This window comes from Crocuta crocuta, unplaced genomic scaffold (genome assembly GCF_008692635.1).
Source record: "Crocuta crocuta isolate KB4526 unplaced genomic scaffold, BGI_CrCroc_1.0 scaffold262, whole genome shotgun sequence".
NCBI classification, from domain to species: Eukaryota; Metazoa; Chordata; class Mammalia; order Carnivora; family Hyaenidae; genus Crocuta; species Crocuta crocuta.
In genome coordinates, this window is record NW_027528869.1 from 6,061,679 (window position 1) to 6,082,009 (window position 20,331).

The 20,331-nt window shown below is 43.6% G+C and overlaps 1 long non-coding RNA gene across 1 annotated transcript; it reads right to left on the bottom strand.

Moving 5' to 3' along the window:
* Nucleotides 1–16,661: 16,661 nt before the first annotated feature.
* Nucleotides 16,662–17,611, bottom strand: LOC144225230 (uncharacterized). The gene is made up of 3 exons (XR_013333251.1): nt 17,485–17,611; nt 17,114–17,233; nt 16,662–16,722 (listed from the first exon to the last, which is right to left on the bottom strand). It is a non-coding gene; the product is annotated as an uncharacterized LOC144225230 (long non-coding RNA).
* Between the last annotated feature and the right edge of the window lie 2,720 nt (nt 17,612–20,331).

The window sequence follows — 20,331 nt, forward strand, 5'->3', positions numbered from 1 at the left end:
AAACAATTGGTAAAGATAACTTAAGCTTATCTGACAAGTAAACCCAGGTAGCATAAAATTGTATGTTTGCATTACATTCAATGCTGACAACTCGTAGGACATAATGATTTTTATTTAATTAACAATATTAAAGGAGCCTATTTTATCAAAGATTATCCAAGCTCACATGGACTTGGAAAAAAAAAATGCATTTGGGTTAGTTCTTATGCTTAACATATATAAGTGCTATTTCTTTCTGAATGACTTAAAGCAGAGCTCTCTTATGAATTTTGGCAATGTCAACCTGAGGTAGAAAAATACTGCATATACAAAACATGCATATGTCGACATACACAAACATTCAGACAGGTACAAATTGGGATCTTATAGCATTCATTAAAAAATTTTACCCATGAGTCAGATACAGTAATACAAAACTCACTCGTTTATATAAAATAGTCGGACCCAAATTATGTTTCCGGTGGATGGATCAAGTTAACAGTTACCTGCTCAGTCATGGCTAAACGGTTTTACCGGTATCTGTGGGGAAGACTTTTAAGATTTTCATATGCCCTTAATAAAATAATCTTAAAAAGGTTGTATACTAAATTGTGAGCAAAGGCCCCTTAAAAAAAAAAAGTTTGTTTCCCAAAAGCCTCTTTTTTATTTTATATTTTTCAGCTCTAAGCAGTTGTAGGTGGTTGTGTTAGCCAACCCTTATCTTATTGGATGTTTACGTTTTACGGAAATGGGAAGATTTCCATTTCCAAGGGACAGAGAAAAGGCTGTGAGTTTTTTCTCAGAAGGAGTTTAAAAGCATATTTGCTCAAATCTAGGGCATTTGCTATTTAGGTTTTAAACTTATAGTTTAAATATAGGACAGTCCAACGAATTATTCGTCATAGAAGTCCAAAATACATTCACGTAGGGCATTGAATGGGAAGGCCTGGGGCAGAGCAAGGAATGCCCTTGCCGTGCGTCTTTGGAGACTTCATTCAAGCTGTTTCTTGGCTGTCAGGGTTTATACTAGTCTCACTAAAAGTATATTTTTTTAATTCTTTCTTTTTAAAAATTTTTAATGTTTATTTATAAGAGAGGGGGAGAGAGAGAGAGAGTGAGAGAGAGCGCTCTCTCACGCACAGTGGAGGGGCAGAGACTATTTTGCAATTCTTTCGTTTTCAGTCCCTCTCCATCTCCTAACCTTGTTTGTTTTTATAAGCCAGCCAAGGCTTTCTCTCTCCCTCTCTCTCTTTTTTTTTTTTTTTTTCCTTTTAATCTCTTCCCATAGGTACCAATTAGGTATTTGTTTCAGGATCAGAGCTCTCTTTAAAAAATTCCTAAAGTCTATGTCTGACAAGCCCATAGCTAACACCACACTAAATGATGAAAAACTGAAAAATTTGCCTCAGGATAAGGAACAAGACAAAAATGCCCACTCTAGCAACTTTTATTCAACATAGTACTGGAAGCCCTAATAAAAGCAATTAGGCAGGAAAAAGAAATAAAAGGCATATAGATTGGAAAACAAGTAAAACTGTCTCTATTTGCAGATAGCATGGTATTATATATAGAAAACCCTAAAGACTGAAGGAAAACACTATTAGAGCTAATAAATAAAGTCAGTCACATTGTGGGATACAAAATCAACATGCATGAGTCTGTTGGGTTTCTTTACATGAATAATGAACTATCAGAAAGAAAAATTTTAAAAACAACCCCGATTACAATTGCATCGAAAGAAATAAAACCCTAGGAATAAATGTAACCAACAAGATGAGAGCCTTGTTAACTAAAAAGTATTAAGACGTTGCTGCAAGAAATGGAAAACACAAATAACTGGAAAGATATTCGGTGCTCATGGATTGGAAGAATTAATATTGTTAAAATTTCCATACCATTCAAAGCAATATACAGATTCAATTCAATCTCTATCAAAATTCCAATGGCACTTTTTATAGAAATAGAACAGTCCTAAAATAAGGAACCACACAAACCCCTGAATAATGAGTGCAATCTTGAGAAAGAACAAAGCTGGAGACTTAGTTTCTGATTTCAAACTATATTACAAATCTATAGCAGTCAAAACGAATGGTATTGGTATAAAAACAGACACATAGATCAATGGAACAGAATAAAGAGCCCAGAGCTGAACTCATGTGTATATGGTCAATGCATCAATGACAAAGAAGCCAAGAATACACAATGGGGAAAGAACGGTCTCTTCAAAAACCGCTACTAGGAAAATTGAACATCTACATGCAAAAGAATGAAACTGGATCCCTATCTTGCACCATACATAAAAAATTAGCTCAAAATGGATTAAAAACTTGGATGTAAGTCATGAAACCACACAACTCCTAGAAGAAAACAGGTGGTAAATTCCTTGACATCACTGTTGGCAGTGAGTATTTGGATTTGATACCAAAAGCAAAAGCAACAAAAACAAAAATAAACCAATGGGATTCTATCAAGCTAAAAAGCTTCTGCCCAGCAAAGGACACCACCAATAAAACGCAAAGACACCTCCTGAATGGGAGAAAACGTTTGCAAATGATATATCTGTTAAGGGATTAATATCCAAAATATAAAAGAATTCAAACAACTCAATGGCAAAAACAAAGCAAAACAACCTAATTTAAACACAGGTAGAGGAGCTAAATACTGCATTTTCCAAAGAACATATACGATGGGCCAACAAGTACGTGAAAAGGTGCTCAACATCGCTAAGCATCACATAAACGCAAACTGAAACCTCAATGAGGAATCAGCCCCCACCTGTTAGAATGGCTATTATCAAGAAGATAACAAGTGTTGTCCAGGACAGGAGAACAGAGGAGGCCTGCGCAGTGTAGGTAGGAATGTTCTATGGAAAACAATATGAAGATTCCTCAGAAAGTTAAAAATAGAACTGCCATATGATCTAGCAATACCGTTTCTGGGTATTTATCTGAAGAAGACAAAATCACTAACTTGTAGAGATATACTCATCCCTGTGTTCACTGCAGCTTTATTTACAATAGCCAAGGCATGGACATAGCCTAAGTGACCAACGACGGATGAATGGACCAAAAAAAAAGTGTGGAACACACACATACACACACACTGGAATGTTATTAAACCAGTAAACAGGAGAAAATTCAGGGCACCTGGGTGGCTCAGTTGATTGAGTGTTTGACTTGGCTCAAGTCATGATCTCATGGTTCAAGACTTTGAGCCCCATGTTAGGCTCTGACAGCACAGAGCCCTCTTAATATCCTCTGTACCCTCTTTCCGCCCCTCACTCACTTGCTCTCTCTTTCTCTCTCAAAAATAAATATTAAAGTTTTTTTTAAAAGGAGGAAATTCTATTTCAACACCATGTATGCGACTTTAGGACATTATGCTAAGTGAAATAAGTTGCACAAAGAAAGACAAATACTTTATGATCTTACTTAAATGTAGAATTTTTAAAAAGACTATTGATCTTATTTTTTTTTCCTAGAGAGACAGCGTGAGCAGGGGAGGGTCAGAGAGAGAGGGAGTCACAGACTCTGAAACAGGCTCCAGGCTCTGAGCTGGCAGTCAGCACAGAGCCCGACGCGGGGCTCGAACCCACGAACCGCGAGATCATGACCTAAGCGAAAGTCGGACACTTAACCGACTAAGCCACCCAGGCGCCCCAAGACTATGATCTTATTTAAATGTGGAATTAAAAAAAAAAAAAGTCATAGATACAGAGAACAGATTGGTGGTCACCAGAGGTCGGGGGAGGTTGAGGTAGGCAAAATGAATGAAAGTGGGCAAAAGACACAAATCTGTAGTTATAAGATAATTAAGTCTCCTGAAGATGTAGTATAAAGCATGGTGACTAAGGTTAACGATACTATGTTATATATTTGAAACTTGCTAATAGATTAATCTTGAAAGTTCTCATCATAAGAACAATTTGTAGTATGTGTGGCAATGAATGTTAACTAAACTTACTGTAGCAATTACCTCACAATACAGACAAATACCAAATCCTTATGCTGTATACCTAGAACTAATATAATGTTATATGCCAAGTATATCTCAATTAGAAAGAGATATCAAAAAATTATTTTAGGGGTATCTGGGTGGCTCAGTTGGTTGAGTACCTAACTCTTAATTCAGCTCAGGTCATGATCCCAGGGTCGTGGGATTGAGCCCAGTGTCAGGCTCTGCACTGAGTGTGGAGCCTGCTTGAGATTCTCCCTCCCTCCCTCTCTCTCACTCTGATGCTCTCCCCTTCTCTCACTTCCTCACCCTCTCTAAAAATTAAAAAAAAAAAAACTATTTTAGATATGAAGTCCAAATTGCCAAATACAGCTATTACAATGTGATTCTAAACCAATAATCCCTTCATACTTTTGATCATGGACACAAAAGGCATCCCCAAAAAGAATGCCCAAGATGGAATGTCCTCCTGCCCCGCCCAACCCCAGGATCCAAAGTTGTTCCCAAGATAGCTTAAGAACCAAAGTCCTTTGTGGGGCGCCTGGGTGGCTTAGTCGGTTGAGCGTCCGACTTTCGCTTAGGTCATGATCTCGCGGCTCGTGGGTTCGAGCCCCGCGTCGGGCTCTGTGCTGACTGCCAGCTCAGAGCCTGGAGCCTGTTTCAGTCTGTGACCCCCTCTCTCTCTGACCCTCCCCTGCTCACGCTGTCTCTCTCTCTCCTAGAAATAAAAAAATATTAAAAAAAAAAAGAATCAAAGTCCTTTGTTATCACAAGCAGTAAGGAAACTCTGGTCTTCGAAAGGTCGAGATGCCTTTAATGACAGGCCTGCTAATCTGTCACACTGAACGGGCTATACTGGAATGGGACGTTTTCCTGGCCAAACAAGGAAATGAAAAGAAAAGATGATGAAGCCCTCACGTAGACTGTGGCCCTACATGAAGACACACATCCCTGAGAGCTGGAATGGTTGGACAGGCAACGCTCCTTGTGCATTTCATATACGGGGTATTCTCACTACCAGATGCACAACATCCCCACCCCCAAGCTCCCAGACACTGAGAAGAGAACCCAAGCTCTCAAGACACCAAGTAAAATAGGAGCCTCTCTTAGAATTTTCCTCTTAAGATGAAAGATACAAAAGTCAGAGGAGGCTAAGGATCAATAGGCAATGAGTACTCAAAACCAAAGAGACTCATCACCCAAAGCATGAGTTCTTACAACTATCTTTCTCCTGCTGATTAAAATTTGGAAAGGAAAAGACGACGAGACTGTTAATACCCTCGTTCAATTGGACCTTGCAGACGGAAACTAGGGAGGCTGACTTCGGTAAGAATTTGTACCTTTTGCTAGTTTTATCAGTGGCCCTGGATCCCATCTGCAGTCTCCAAGCGCAAGTAGTGTTTCCCAGGCATCCCTTCATGGTTGCCAACATCATAGGAGAGGAAAACTCCCCTCTCCCCATCCTCCTAGGCCCACTGGCTGGGTCCCCAAATCAAACTGGTAAGAAATAGACTAGCAAGAGGAACGATGCTTCAAATACAGAAGTGCGCGCAACCGTTCATTAAGAAATGAAAACTCAAGGAGAGTTGAACCTTCCATACATTCTAGGCAAAGGAAAGGAAAAGGGGTTTTGGCCCGCGGGGCTGGGGGACAAGTCATGGGACGGGGAGGGAACAAGTGTCTCATAAACAACAAGGGCTGTTTTGTGAACGCAGGGAAGAGCTGTCCCTGTAAGTAGCTCTGTTCCTGGCATGTGATATTTTTACGAATGGAAATTTCCTTTATAAGTGTAAATTTCCTTCCTAAAGGAGGAAGTTTATATACTATGTTTAGGCGGTTAGAGGAAGTCAAAAGCTTTTCCGGCATCTGCTGCTTCTCAATTGCTTGGCTCAACATAGTCCGTGTGCCAAAGAGGCATATTGTGGGGTGGCGTCTTCCGGTACCCTCCAGCGGCTTGTTCCGCTCCCGCCACCAATGCGGCAGGCAGCTCTGCGAGGTTCCAATAGAGCTCACATGCGCCAATCTGATAGTGTCCCGTCCTGTGCCCAGACTGTGCACCTGTTACCCTGTGGTCAGGCGCATCCCCATCGGTGTTAAGACCTGGCGTGCACCATCACAAGGGAGGTGACGGCCCTTAGGGCGAGCCCCCAACCAAAGAGATAGAGGTGCTGTTGAAAAAGCTCTCCCCTCATTCCATTGAGATGGAGGGGCCTGAGGTACACGTATTCAGGCAGCTTCTCAGGGATGATCAGCCAAATTCAAGCAATCAGCTGTTCTTGATTCCATGCAGTGGCCGTCACTGGGAGAATGCGTCCCTCTGTATTGGCTGTCCCTCCTTACCTGACTCGCTCATGCCACCCTGAGATGGCAGGCGCTAATTGTGTAGTGATGCGTATGCTTTTCCTGCAGGCTCTGTTTCTGGGAAAGCCAGGTTTAGACAGGCCTCTTTAACGAATTACCTCTCAAGGCTTCAGTTTCCTCATTTGTTAAATATAAGAACAGTGCCTGCCTCACAGATATATGTAATGTGCTTACTTAAGTGTCTGGCACCCAGTACGTGTCACAGATGTGCTGGTTTTATTATGACTTATTCTAAGTGCAATGAGGAGCCCTTGAGGAATTTTAGGAAGACTATCATGATCTGTTTGACATTTTAATAAGTTCCGTCTTGTCCCTATGGGGGAAATAGATGAGAGGGAGACAAAAGAACGCACGGAGAGACATTTACGAGGCCACTGCAAGAGTAAACAGAGGAGAGTTTGGAAACGTAGAGCAGAGAATTAGCGGTGGAAACCAGCAGAAGAGACCAGATCCAAGACCTATGTCAGAAGTAAGACCCGCCAGACTCTAGAAATAGATTGGATCCAAAAGTGAGCAAAAAAAGAAAACAACCTAAAAACCATACCAGTCTTCATGCCACACGGATGATATGTCAGAAAGTCAGCCCTTTTTCTCAGGACATGAAGTCAGTTCCTCTCCATCCTTACCCCCTGGATGTAGTGTTCTCTTTTTACTGGGATCATCTTTGCTGAGCATCTTGCCTGCTCTTCACCCACACATCCAATGACCGCCACCAGAGTGATGTCCCTACCACCTGGTTTTAGGCTGCTGCCCCTTCTGGGGCCCCAGAGATGCAGTCTTACAACAGACACAGTCATCATCTGGTGGCACCTCAACTTCTGACTGCTCCTCCCCAGTCCTCAGCTCTTTCACCTCAACTAATGTACCTCCAGCCTCACCTACTCCTAAAATGCCATTTTCTTTTTTTTAATTTTTAATGTTTTTTATTTATTTCTGAGAGAGAGAGAGAGAGAGAGCAGGGGAGGATCAGAGAGAGAAGGAGACACAGAACCTGAAGCAGGCTCCAGGATCTGAGCTGGCTGTCAGCACAGAGCCCGACATGGGGCCACGAACCATGAGATCATGACCCGAGCCGAAGTCGGACGCTCAACTGACTGAGCCACCCAGGCGCCCCGCCATTTTTTTTAAGTTTATTAATTTATCGAGGGGTGGGACAAGTGGGGGAGGGGCACACAGAGGGGGATAGAGGATCCGAAGCAGGCTCTGGGCTGACAGAGGGCCCGATGCAGAGCTCGAACTCATGTACCGTGAGATCATGACTTCAGCTGAAGTCACACATTTAACCAACTGAGCCACCCTCACGTCCCCTAAAATGCCACTGTTATTCTAATTGGCTATATTCTTTCTCCATCTTTACTCATTCCTCACTTAACTCCCTCACTTAACGCCTTCAGAAATGGAAAAATTGTCCTTGACTTCTCAAATCAATCCCATTCATCTCTACTCACCCTCATTTCAGTACAAGTCAACTGACCCTTCTGATTGTTCAGGCTGAAAACTTTAGAGCCTCTCTATATACTTTCCCTTCGTTGATGGCCCACATTCAATTTGTCAGTAAATCCTGTTAGTTTTACCTTCAAATGATATCCCAAGTTCAACCACTTCTCACCACCATGGCTCCTCACCTGGTCCAAGTCACCGTGTCCTTCCTCTGGATAATTTCAAGGCTTTTCACTGGTGTCTCTGCATCTACCCTTACTGCCTGTAATCTGTTCTCAAGACAGTGGCCTAGGTGATCTGTCAGAATGTTCAGATCATGGTACTCTTCTGTTCAACATCGTTCAATGGCTAACCATCTCACCCAAAGTAACGTCCAGTGTCTTTTAGCTTCCTCGCATCTGGCGCAGTTCCCTCTTAGCCCACCTTTTACTAGACCCCATTCACTCCGGTGCAGCCTCATTAACCCCCTTGCTGTCTCTCAAGCACACCAGTTAGGCTACTCACTGTTCCTTTGGATGACACATGATGGCCTCAGATCTCTACGTGGATGATTCCCTCATCTTCTTCAGGTCTCTGCTCAGAACACCTTCTCAGATAAGTCTTCCTGACCATCCTCTATCCCCACCAACCATAACCTACCTTATTCCCTTCCTTCTGTTACTTCTCTCCAGGACACATCCTATCACATTAGGTATATTAACCCCAGACAAAAAGTGCCTGGCTCCCATCATCCGCCCATCCCCCGTTCTCACTTCTCAACCAGCTAAAGTTCTTGTGGACAGAGTAGACGTGGTAGGGAGTTTGGAAGTGACTCCCTCCTGATAATTTGAGGCTTTCTCAGTTTGGTGTCTATCACTCACACACATAGTTTGTTTTGTTATCTATATATTATCAACTGAAAAGTATCATTCGACACCAACTTCACAAGAGCATGACCCCAAATTTTATACAAGTGAATCTTTACAGCCTTCCTTTGTTTTTGCTAGTTTTATTATCTGTATCTACTTATTATCTATGTATCCATGTATTTAGTGTCTGTCCTTATGGACAGGAATTTTTATCTGTTCTTGTTGTGGCTGTGTCATCAGCACTTAAAACACTGGCGGCACATGGGAGGCCATCAATAAGCATGTGAATTAGTGGCAAATTAGTGAATGACTCATCCTGTCTACATATACTGTACATGACTCCCCTGCTCTCAGAAATGAATAGAAACCATTTCTCAATCATAATGCTAACGAGACCACAACCTAAAATCCATACCTTACATTTTCTCAACACTTTGCCGACTCTAAAATACTTTGCCACACATGATCTCATTTAATTTTCACAACGACTTTAAATTCCCATTTTTCACAGGGAGGCAAATCAGAGGGAAACAGGGTGTTTTACTCAAAAGTCACAAGAAAAGGGATTGTAGAGAAATTGAGTGAGTTGCTCCAAGCCCACACGAGAGAAGCAAGATTCAAGCTTATGCTATGTGGGTCACAAATCTGATACACTCCAGTGTCCCAGCGCTTTGATTCCGGATTAGATCAGGTGTCTCCACATTCGTTGACTCGATCTGTGACACCTGTCTACTCCTCTTGGCCAATTAAGCTCAATACTCCAAATCCAGTTGATCCGGTTTGCTTCAGTTCTTAATAACCTTGCTAACCTAGTAAAAGTGGGGCTGGCTGAATAGCTCCGCCTGGTTGAAACAACAGGATTAGGTAGTCTGAAAACAGGTGTTTCAATACAGTTCATCTGCAAAAATATAGATAATGATTCAGGCCATCAATTCCTGAAACCAAAGATGATAGCTCTCGGTTTATAAAGAATTGCATGAGGATAGGGACTTAACCAAGTTCTGGTCAAGCCATTTACATACATCCTCGCCTGGCCTTAACATTCCCATGGCCCTTTCAAGGAATAATTTTTCTCATTTTTCTCATTCGGGAGAAAGAAAGTACTGTCTTTTAAGTACCATCTGAATCATTATACATCTGGCCATTGAGTACCTATTACGTATACTACATAAACAGCACAATGTTATTTCTAGTCTTCCTGTTCATCCATTAGTAAGTATTTAGCTTTCTTTGTAAACTTCCATTTCTCTTAGTCATCTCTCTAACCTCATTCTTCTCCCCCATCTTCCATAGCTGGCTCCCACTCACAGAAAATTCATTATTATTAGGGTTCACTCCGGTTTTTCTTCCCTTATGGCTTCCCCACTTCAACTATAGACTGCTTAGAGTTCCAAATCCATTTCTTTGTACGATCACATAATATGTGTGAATATTCAGAAGCTGATGACTAAAGGAAGGGAGAGGAACCCCATTCATGATCTGAACCAGAGAAAGGGACCGACCAGATGCTATCAGATGCCCCATTTTAATGGCATACAAATAACACGACTCAAACCGGTTCGGGTGCAGTCTGCGTACATCAGACAGTAGGAGATGGACTGCTGAGTTGGCAAAGGGGGTGTAAATAAAAGCTGACTTTGGTTTGGCACCTGTAATTACACCCAAGCCATCGTTTGCATTTTGATGGTCTCAGGAAGAAAGAAAGAAAGAAAGAAAGAAAGAAAGAAAGAAAGAAAGGAAGGAAGGAAGGAAGAAGGAAAGAAGACCAGAAGATTACATTTTGTTTTTTTCTTAATGGAATAGACTTAGATATTATTTTCTTATAGAATTTTATGTATTTATTTCTTTATTTTTAAATTTATATTCTTAAATAATTTATTTTATTTTTTATTAAACATTTTAAATGTTTGCTTATTTTTGAGAGAGAGAGAGATTGAGAGAGAGCACGTGCACAAACAAGGGAGGGTCAGAGAGAAAGGGGGAAAGCGAGAACCCCAAGGAGACTCCCTGCTGTCAGCACAGAGCCCCATGTGGGGCTCGAACCCATGAACCATGAGATCATAACCTGATCTAAAATCAAGCTTAGCCAACTGAGCCACCCAGGCATCCCTAGCATTTATTTTAAACTGGAATTTTTCTTACAGAGGACACCCGTGAGAATGGTAGGGAAAAGGGGATGTAATTGCTTAGACTCTCATAATAAATGCCACATAGATTCTATAGGAAGCATTAATTACAATACAGAATTAAACTTTGAAGTGATTAGAAGAGAAACAGTCCCCCTGCCTAAATCTATGTGTAATATTTAGATTGATTTAACAGTGTTTGGTAAGAAGTCATTCAGCGCAAAAACATTCTTTTTTTCCTCTAGTCTCTTAGGTTACTGGCTGCCCATCCTTTCAATCGAATGGACAAGAAAAAGAATGGGGCGCCTGGGTGGCTTAGTCGGTTAAGCGTCCGACTTTCGCTTAGGTCATGATCTCGCGGTTCGTGGGTTCGGGCCCCGCGTCGGGCTCTGTGCTGACTGCCAGCTCAGAGCCTGGAGCCTGTTTCAGCCTGTGACTCCCTCTCTCTCTGACCCTCCCCTGCTCACGCTGTCTCTCTCTCTCCTAGAAATAAATAAAAAATATTTGAAAAAAAAAAAAAGAAAAAGAGTAACAAGATAAAAAGCCCACCAGATCTCCTATATATTTTATTTAGGACTTGGCAAAGAAATGAAAACTCAACAGGGTAGCCAGATGATTGACATTGATAGACCATCTTAGGCGGAAAAAAAAAAAAAAGGAAAAGGGATTTTGAGCTCTGGGGAGGAAGAAGTAAGTTATGGGATGTTGAGGAGAGGAAATACGTGGTAAATAAGGTTTAACTTCTTTGGCAGAAAAGTCTCTCAAGTGACAAGAGATGTCTTTGGGAGTAGCCTTTCTGCATCTGCGGGTTCTCGATTGTCTTTAGCTCATAGTTATCCATGTGCCGAATGGGCATGTTTTGAGCTGGCATATTTTGACACACTGTGGTATTCATGGTTAACACAGAAGAGCTCTTGTCCTCAAGAAAATTTATAGCCTAAGAGGAAAACGAGGTAGATGTATAAAGTGCTGTAGATGCTAAGAAAATGTAGAATTTGCTCCTATTTAAGAGATTTTAGGTTTGGGGAAGAAGATGACACCTTAAGAAGGGGTAGAATTTGTATCTCTGACAAATGGAGAGAAAATGGCAAGAATGCGGGCAGGAAATTTCAGGAACTGTTTAGTGAGAGGTGAATAGTCATGTTTGGCTGAAGGAGATATTAAGAGAAACGCATTGGAGAAGAAAATAAGTACCAAATCATGGGGTATTTGAGGCTCTTTGAGCAGTTTCGTTTTTATTCAGTGAGTCCTAGGAAGTCCCTGAGTGTTCTTGAGAAGAAGGTTGACATACTGAGTGTGAGTTTTAGAAAGTTCTTTGACTGGGGGTCACCTGCGGGGCTCAGGTGGTAAGCATCTCACTTCGGCTCAGGCCACGATCTCATGGTTCACGACCAAGTTTGAGCTCCACATCAGGCTTTTTGCTGACAGTGTGGAGACTGCCTGGGATTCTCTCCCTCCCTCTCTCTCTGCTCCTCCTCCACTTGCTTATGCTCTCTCTCTCTCATGCAAAATAAATAAACTTTAAAAATAAAAGAAAGTTCTTTTTTTTTAAAGAAAGTTCTTTGACAGCCGGTGGAGAATGTTTACAGGAGGTAAGACTAGAGTCTGGGAGGGGTAAGGAAACCATTACATAACCTAGGACCTGGACAAGGTGAGGAAAATGAGAGATATATGAAGGGTGTTTAGAGGTAGAATCCATGCGATTTGGCCACTGCTTAAACCCATACCTACCTGTTCAGGGGAAAGGGAAGCACATGGTGAGAGGAAAAGGCTTAAGTCAGGATTTTGTAAATGACAGAAGCTCAATTTGATTCACCTAAAAAGTTAAAAAGGAGAATTTTTTCTTTTTTTTTTTTTTGTAAAATTAGGTTTGGGAATGTTAAAAAGGAGACGGCAAGTCCAGAATGGAGTCAACTTGTGCTAAACCCCATGTCAGTAAACCTTGACTTACCCTCATTTCAGTTTCAATGCTCAGGAATGTAACCTTCAGCCAGTCAAGGGGGAACTACCTGGTCAGCACTAGAGACATAATCTGCCAGTTAGACCCCTTCCGTTTGCCTTCAGAAAGCCACCGCTTGAAGCAATGTATTCTCTGCTCACAATTTCCTTCCCCCTTTATTTTTTTTTTTTTGCTTTCTTTCCACCTTTATTTTTTTTAATGTTTATTTATTTATTTATTTTAATTTTTTTAATGTTTTATTTATTTCTAGGAGAGAGAGAGAGACAGCGTGAGCAGGGGAGGGTCAGAGAGAGAGGGAGTCACAGACTGAAACAGGCTCCAGGCTCTGAGCTGGCAGTCAGCACAGAGCCCGACGCGGGGCTCGAACCCACGAACCGCGAGATCATGACCTAAGCGAAAGTCGGACGCTTAACCGACTAAGCCACCAGGTGCCCCTTAATGTTTATTTATTTTGAGAGAAAGAGAGAGCAGGAGTGCACACACAAGCAGGGGAGGGGCAGAGAGAGAGAGGGAGAGAGAGAGAGAATCCTAAGCAGGCTCTGCGCTGTCAGCACCGAGCCTGCCTCACGGCTGTCTCATCAACCGAACCGCGAGATCATGACCTGAGCCAAAATCAAGAGTCAGATGCTTAATAGACTGAGCCATTCAGGCTCTCATCCCTTTCCACCTTTAAAAACCTTTCCTTTCCTACAGCTCAGGACCTTTTTATTGCTAGATGGGCTGCTGCCCAACTCATGAATCATTGAATGAAGCCAATTAGATCTTCCAATTTACTCAGTTGGATTTTTGTTCATTTAAGAGGAAGGACAGAAATAGAGCCAACTACAGACAATTGAATCAGGGCCTCAGATGTCATTCTTCCTCTGTATCCTCTCATTGGATGTAGCCTTTATTCGTTTATGCCGCAGAGAAGCTCTCTCCATGCCGGAATATCGTCGTCGAAGCTGGTTCTTCTAACTGAGCTCCTACAGAAAGAGGGGGTCTTCTGGTGAGCCACCTCAGGTCTTTCCAGAGATGGACACTGATGGATGGGCTTGAGTCACGCATCCATCTCTTGGACCAGTCATCAGACCTGACATCTCAGGTGCTGGCTTTGGCATTTCCTGCTAGAAAATCACAGCTGAGGGTCCCGGAAGGCATAGCCACAAGGGAAGTTCTTGGATATAGAGGCATCTCAGCTACCTCAGTTGGGGACACAGCACAGAAGACAGAGGAATATAAATTGTGACGGGGGCTCTGGGCCACAAGGTTTGGGAGCATGATGATGCTGTCACCAGATAAGGAAATGGGTTTGGGTGAAGTAACCAATTTTATTTCAGACACCTTATTTTTAAAGTATATCAGGCTATTCGTGCAGCATTGCATAGGTGTAGGCAGCCTTTAGAAATTGGGATATTTAGGTTTTTTAGGAGACATTGGTTTTTAAACTGTAGATTTGGGAGTCATTAGCACGTAGGTTATGATAAAGCTGAATGGATAAGACCCTCGAGAGAGAAGGGGTGGAGGGCACAACCTAGGAAATTTACGTGGTTTTAATGGTGGCCTAAGGAGATAAAATGACAAAAGGAAGGAGAAGGAGCTATCAAATAATGGGGGGGGGGGGCACCTGGGTGGCTCAGGCGGTTAAGCCTCCGACTTCGGCTCAGGTCATGATCTCACGGTTCGTGGGTTCGAGCCCCGCGTCGGGCTCTGTGCTGACAGCTCGGAGCCTGGAGCCTGTTTCTGATTCTGTGTCTCCTTCTCTCTCTGCTCTTCCCCTGCTCGTGCTCTCTGTCTCTCTCCCTCTCAGAAAATAAATCAACATTAAAAAATTAAAAACAAAAAACAAATAACAGGGAGGGATCTGGGTGAGAGGGTTTTAAAAAATCACTGAGTGATTTGTAAGTTCCCTTTTACCTTCTTTATGAAGTCAACAAATTACCTATTACGATAGAAAGCAGATAGAAGACAGATGTTCCCTGATGTGAGAAAACTTGCAAACTCTCAAGAATGGGGTAAAACAATGGCAGACTATTTGGGACTGTGCCCAGGCCAGGCCGGTGGCTGGTCAGCACACGGATAATACTTGTTCCTTCTGCCACCTTTGGCATATGCACCAGAAGTCACCGCGGGAGAACAAGGGGAAGAACGGAATGTGATAACCCGTGAAAGCGTTTGCTTATCAGCTCATTGTGACAGAAAATTACCTGTGAGACATAGTGCCAGGCAAATACCCGGGTGATTTCAGAGAACAATCACTCTCCTGGCTCAGAGCAGGGCTAGGCTTAAAAATATCATATAATAATTGTTACTGAAAGAGAACAATCCTACCTGTCCGTTTGGGTTAACAATTCATTTTGCTTATACTTTCTTTTTTTAAGCGTTTATTTATTTATTCTGAGAGAGAGAGAGAGAGAAATAATCCCAAGGAAGCTCTGAGCTGTCAGCACAGAACCCAGTGAGGGGTGCGAGCTCACAAACAGTGAGATCGTGACCTGAGTCAAAATCAAAAGTCAGATGTTTAGCCAACTGAGCCACCCAGACACCCCTATACTTTCTTTTTCTTTTTCTTTGTTTCCCTTTAATGTTTATTTATTTTTGAGAGAGAGAAGAAGAGCACAAGTGGGGAAGAGGCAGAGAGACACACCCAGAACTGAAGCAGGCTCCAGGCCCTGAGCTGGCAGCACAGAGCCCGACTGGGGGCTACAGCCCGTGAACCGCGAGATCATGACCTGAGCTGACGTCGGATGGCTCACCCGACTGAGCCACCCAGGCGCCCCTGTACATTTTTTTCCAACTGAGTTTCTCCAGTGAATGATGACGGATTAGTCAGAGGTCATCACGTAGTGAAACAATCACTGTATAAGAAGGTAGGAAACCAGGATACGCGTTATGAACACCGCTGTCTCCCGCCCCTGCCCCTGCCCCGCCAGGCATACGTAACTTTCTGTCCCAGCTCTGCAACCTCAAGCAAGTCACTTATCTCTGGGTTTCAGTGTCCTCAACTAAAAAAAATGGGAATGATAATACTCCTTTGGCTCTAGGACAGGGATCTGTGGATGGCTTCTTGAGTTTCCTTCTGCTGTGGGATGATCATTCATTCACGCGGCACATGCACAGGGGGATGTAAGTCTGAAAGGACTTTAGTTCCCCTGTCTCCCACAAGCCTTACGGTCTGGTCTGGGGAAACAAAAACCATATAATTCCCACTGGACCCACAAAAGTGGAGGCAGCTGCGATATACAGAGGGCGTGTGAGGATTCGGAGACTCGCGTCAGGCCAGGGAAGTTTGGGGACTTCCTCAGGGGAAGTAACACTTGAGCTGAGCCTTGAAAGGGGTTTCCATGCCAATGAAGAGAAGAGGGGTTCCAGGCAGGGATAATAGTGCGCGGTTTTAAAAGGGGACGTGTTTTGAGGAAGAACGGAAAGCAAACTCGTATTACGAGGCTATAAAGAACAAAGCATGGAGTTCACGAAAACTCGAGGCTGGACAGGTGGTCAGATGTATGTCACTCAACCAAAACGGCTACTGAGCACTCACTGGCTGAAGGGGATACAGTGGCCCCCCCTTACTCACAGAGGATATATTCTAAGACCCCCCAGGGGACGCCTGAAACTGTGGATAGTACCCAACCCTGTATATGCTCTGTGTTTTCCTCCACACACATACGTACGACAAGGTGTAACTTGTACGTTAGGCACAGTAAGAGATGAACAATAACCAACAATAAGATAGAGCAGTTATAACAATACACTGTAATAAAAATGATGTGACTACGGTCTTTGTCTCCCGAAGCTGCTTATTGTAGTGCACTCCTCCTTGTGACGACGTTGGAAATAAAATGCCCACGTCAAGAGCTGAAGCGAGGTGAATGACGTAGGTGCCGTGACGTAGCGTTCGGCTGATACTGACCTTCTGAGGATTTTCACCAGTAGGAAGATCATCTGCTTCTGGACCGCAATTGACCTTGCACGGTCATAGAAATGCAGAGAGCGCAGCCCGGGGCGAGCACAGGGAGACCGCTAATGTGCCAGATGCCGGGCTCGCCGGGAATGACAGGACCCTGGAGAAGGGCTTGGGAAGGCCGGGTTAGACAGAATGGAAATAAAGCTGTGAGACCGTCCAGGAAAGACACGGTACAAAGCTACGCAAGCCAGTGGCTGGGGGAGGGGGAGAAAGATTTAGGAGATGGAAGTCCGCCCTTCGTTTACCGAATGAGGCCTAAGGGGAGGGAAGAAGAAGGGATCCCCTTCAACTCTCTGGCTCGGGAAACTGAATGGACAGGGGTAGTGTCCCCAGAGGCAGACGGGAGGTGTAGGGACAGAAGCAGGCTGGTGGAGAAACGTGCCGTTGGGGCATTCGTATCTCTCACCCCGCTTTTGCGTTAGGGCTGCAACGTCCTGCTTCCTATTTTGGAAGGTACCGAAGTACTTTTCTTTGCCTTCTGCCTGTTAGTCATGCTCACCTTCTGCAGAATTTGGAGTCAGCAAGTAGACAGCGTTTCTGGGTTTATTCCAGACAGGTTGACTCCCTCATTGGCTGCAGTCTCATTCTCGGGTGTTCTAGGCTGGAGGGTACTCTGTTCCTTTTTTTTCAGTATATTTTTTTTAGTGTTTTATTTATTTTTCAGAGAGAGAGATAGAGACGGCATGAGCAGGGGAGGGTCAGAGAGAGAGGGAGGCACAGAATGTGAAGCAGGCTCCAGGCTCTGAGCTGTCAGCACAGAGCCCGACGCGGGGCTCCAACCCACGAACCGTGAGATCATGACCCGAGCCGAAGTCGGACGCTCAACTGACTGAGCCACCCAGGCGCCCCCCTGTTCTGATCAATAGTCACCTCTCTTCGTCCATCTCGTGACGTTTAGAACTTTCTTGGAATCTCTACTCCTTTTGTGGCTTCTATCGTTCGCACTTTGTTGGGCTGTGTTAGGAAGGTCCACACCTTCCTACTTCTTTACTACAGTTTTACTGTGGTTTCTGGAAAAAAGGTAAGTGGACATGTTCAATCTTCCATGTTAAGCCAGACGCTCCTGAATTTCATTTACGATAGGATATGTTTAATAGCTATGATATGTCCTGGTAGAGATATAAGGTAGGTAGCTACCTGTATGTCTGGACTTGGAATTCAGTAGGCAAATCCAAATTACAGGTAAAGATCTGGAGTTCCTGGTATAGAAATGACACGTGGCGGTGAGATTGCCTCGGGAAAGCATGCAGAATGAAAATGGAAGAGTAATTTATCAGAAGGCTGGACGCCATCAGTATTGAAGATAATTGTTTTTCGGATACGATATGCCTAGCGTCCCAGTTAGGGAGACTAATGATAGTTCAGAGCTTTTCCCTTATGGATAAAAAGGACTGAACTGGGCTCGGCGAGTTCAAGAAAGTTGCATTTAATATGTAACAAAGGTGTAAACGCTGTAGTAAGGCGATTAGGTGTAACAGAGTTGAAGGGGGGCAGGATAGGAGTTCCTGAGATGGGACAGATCATCAAGGGTGTCACCAGTTCCAGATGATGCTATCTAACTCTTGGTTCCAGGCCCATTCTTATGAGTCGGCTCAATGACAACTCCCACGATCTGCTTTCCCATTCTTTCCTTCTGCTGAGAACGTGGCCCGGATTCAAGTACCATTCTTCAGCGCGATATGTCTTGATAATCTCCATACATTCAGTAAACATTTATGGAGGCCTTAAAATATGCCAGACTCTGGGGGAGGTGCCGGGGATATGGAAATACGGAAGATAACATTCCCGCCCTCAAAGAACTCATATATATGCATAGGCTGCTCGTCGTAACTTGAACTCAGTGTTGCTGACTTCCATTAATTTATTAGCAAAGGTCTTGCCATTAGCTTTTAAGGAAAGTTTGGCTCTTCTCACATAGGTAGATATGGAAATTTTTATTTTGGTGCTCAATCCGGCCATTTTGTGTCCCTGGAGATAAACAAAAGGTGAAGATGTTTTTAAAAATTCTGTCTGAAGAGTGATAGAAAGGTCATCACTCTACCCCCATAGAGCACAATGCCTGGGGAGCATGGTGATCTCTCACTACATGTTAGTGTACTTAGTCTTTTTGCTTTTATTACCTTAAATTATTAGTAGCAAGCAAGAATTCTAAAAAACCACAAGCCACAGCACAATAGCATATATCAGAGACAGCCAATTAAAGAAAAGCTTGTTTATAAGTAGTATGGAAGATAAGCACAGTTGGCAAGCAAGTCATGGATTTTTAAAACTACGACTAATCAAAGAACAATTGTCTTTCGCCTTCTCTATAAACATCAACATCCCAACATACGTGAATTCTTTTAACGTGGAATTTAGGCTGTTATAGCTCTAATGTCAGGAGTTTTTTTTACTGTTTTTATTTATTTCTGAGAGAGAGAGAGAGAGAGACAGCGTGAGCAGGGGAGGGTGACAGAGAGATGGAGATACAAAATCTGAAACAGGCTCCAGGCTCTGAGCTGGCAGTCAGCACAGAGTCCCATGCGGGCCAACCCACGAACCGTGAGATCATGACCTGAGCTGAAGTCGGACGCTTAACCGACTGGGTCACCCAGACGCCCTCATTTTTTTTTAACCCCCATGAGTTTTAAGTCTCCAAAAGAGATAGGGAAAAATTAATTAAGCTGAGAATAAAAATGTAGGCTGGCAAAAGGGTGAGCAGAGAATTAATCTAGTATGGTGCATTACTATTATTATCTAAACTAATTAAACCTGTAATTTACATGGTAATAGTAGTAATGGAATAAGAAGGAGGGAATTGGACTTTTGTCTAGTGTAGGTAAAATTTGAAACTTTTTTTATTCATTGATCCCTTCAATCAACAAATACACTCAGCATGTGCCAGGCACTGTGCTAAGTGCTGGGGATACCGAGATGAAACGGATGACTCTTTCCTCTTATGGAGATATGCACTAATAATAGCTAAATGAATTCCCACCCAGGAAAGTTACAGCGTGGCCGGTGCAAGATGAACTGTAGTGTTGAAATCAGCTCCCGTTTCACGCCAGCTAGCTAGTGCTGCCACCTGCTGGGCATTTTCTGTTTTACAGCATGTAACCAGCCCGGACAGAGAAACCAGAAATGTCCTTGGTGGCCAAGCCACCCGTCTCTATCTCTGCCTGCTGGACCACGCACTTTTTCTTGGCGACTACACCTGCCCTCCTCCTTTGCTCTAGCCCTCTCCACCCCCCGTGCTGGCACCAACCCTAACTCTTCCAGAATTGCCGGCTCCTCTCTTACCAGGGTGCTGAGTCACCAGCCCAGGGTGCCGGGAGGGGGGGCAGGGGGGCAGTTGCCTCACTCGCTTCTTACTCTCCCTCCCTTCCTCCCTCCCAGTTCTGCTACTGAGCTTCTGTTTGAAGCTTTGGGTCCCCTTTGGCCTTCTTCCCGCTGCTGTGGGAGTTAGAGTTTCTTGCCAGGACCCTGGTAGTGGCCTGAGTTGCTCAACACGGGCAGGAAGGGGCCAAAGGCCTTGGCACCAAACACTTCCCCCCAGTTTTGAACTTACTCTCACTTCTGTGTAGGGGACCGGCGTCGTGGATGGGGGTAGTTTCCTTACTTCCTCCTGAGCAGTGTGCTTCAGGTCCTCTGTGCTGCTGCTTCAGAACGCTGATCAGAAGTCAGGGCGCAGGGGATTAAGGATTAAATAGGTGACTTTCTTTGCATCATCAATTCTTG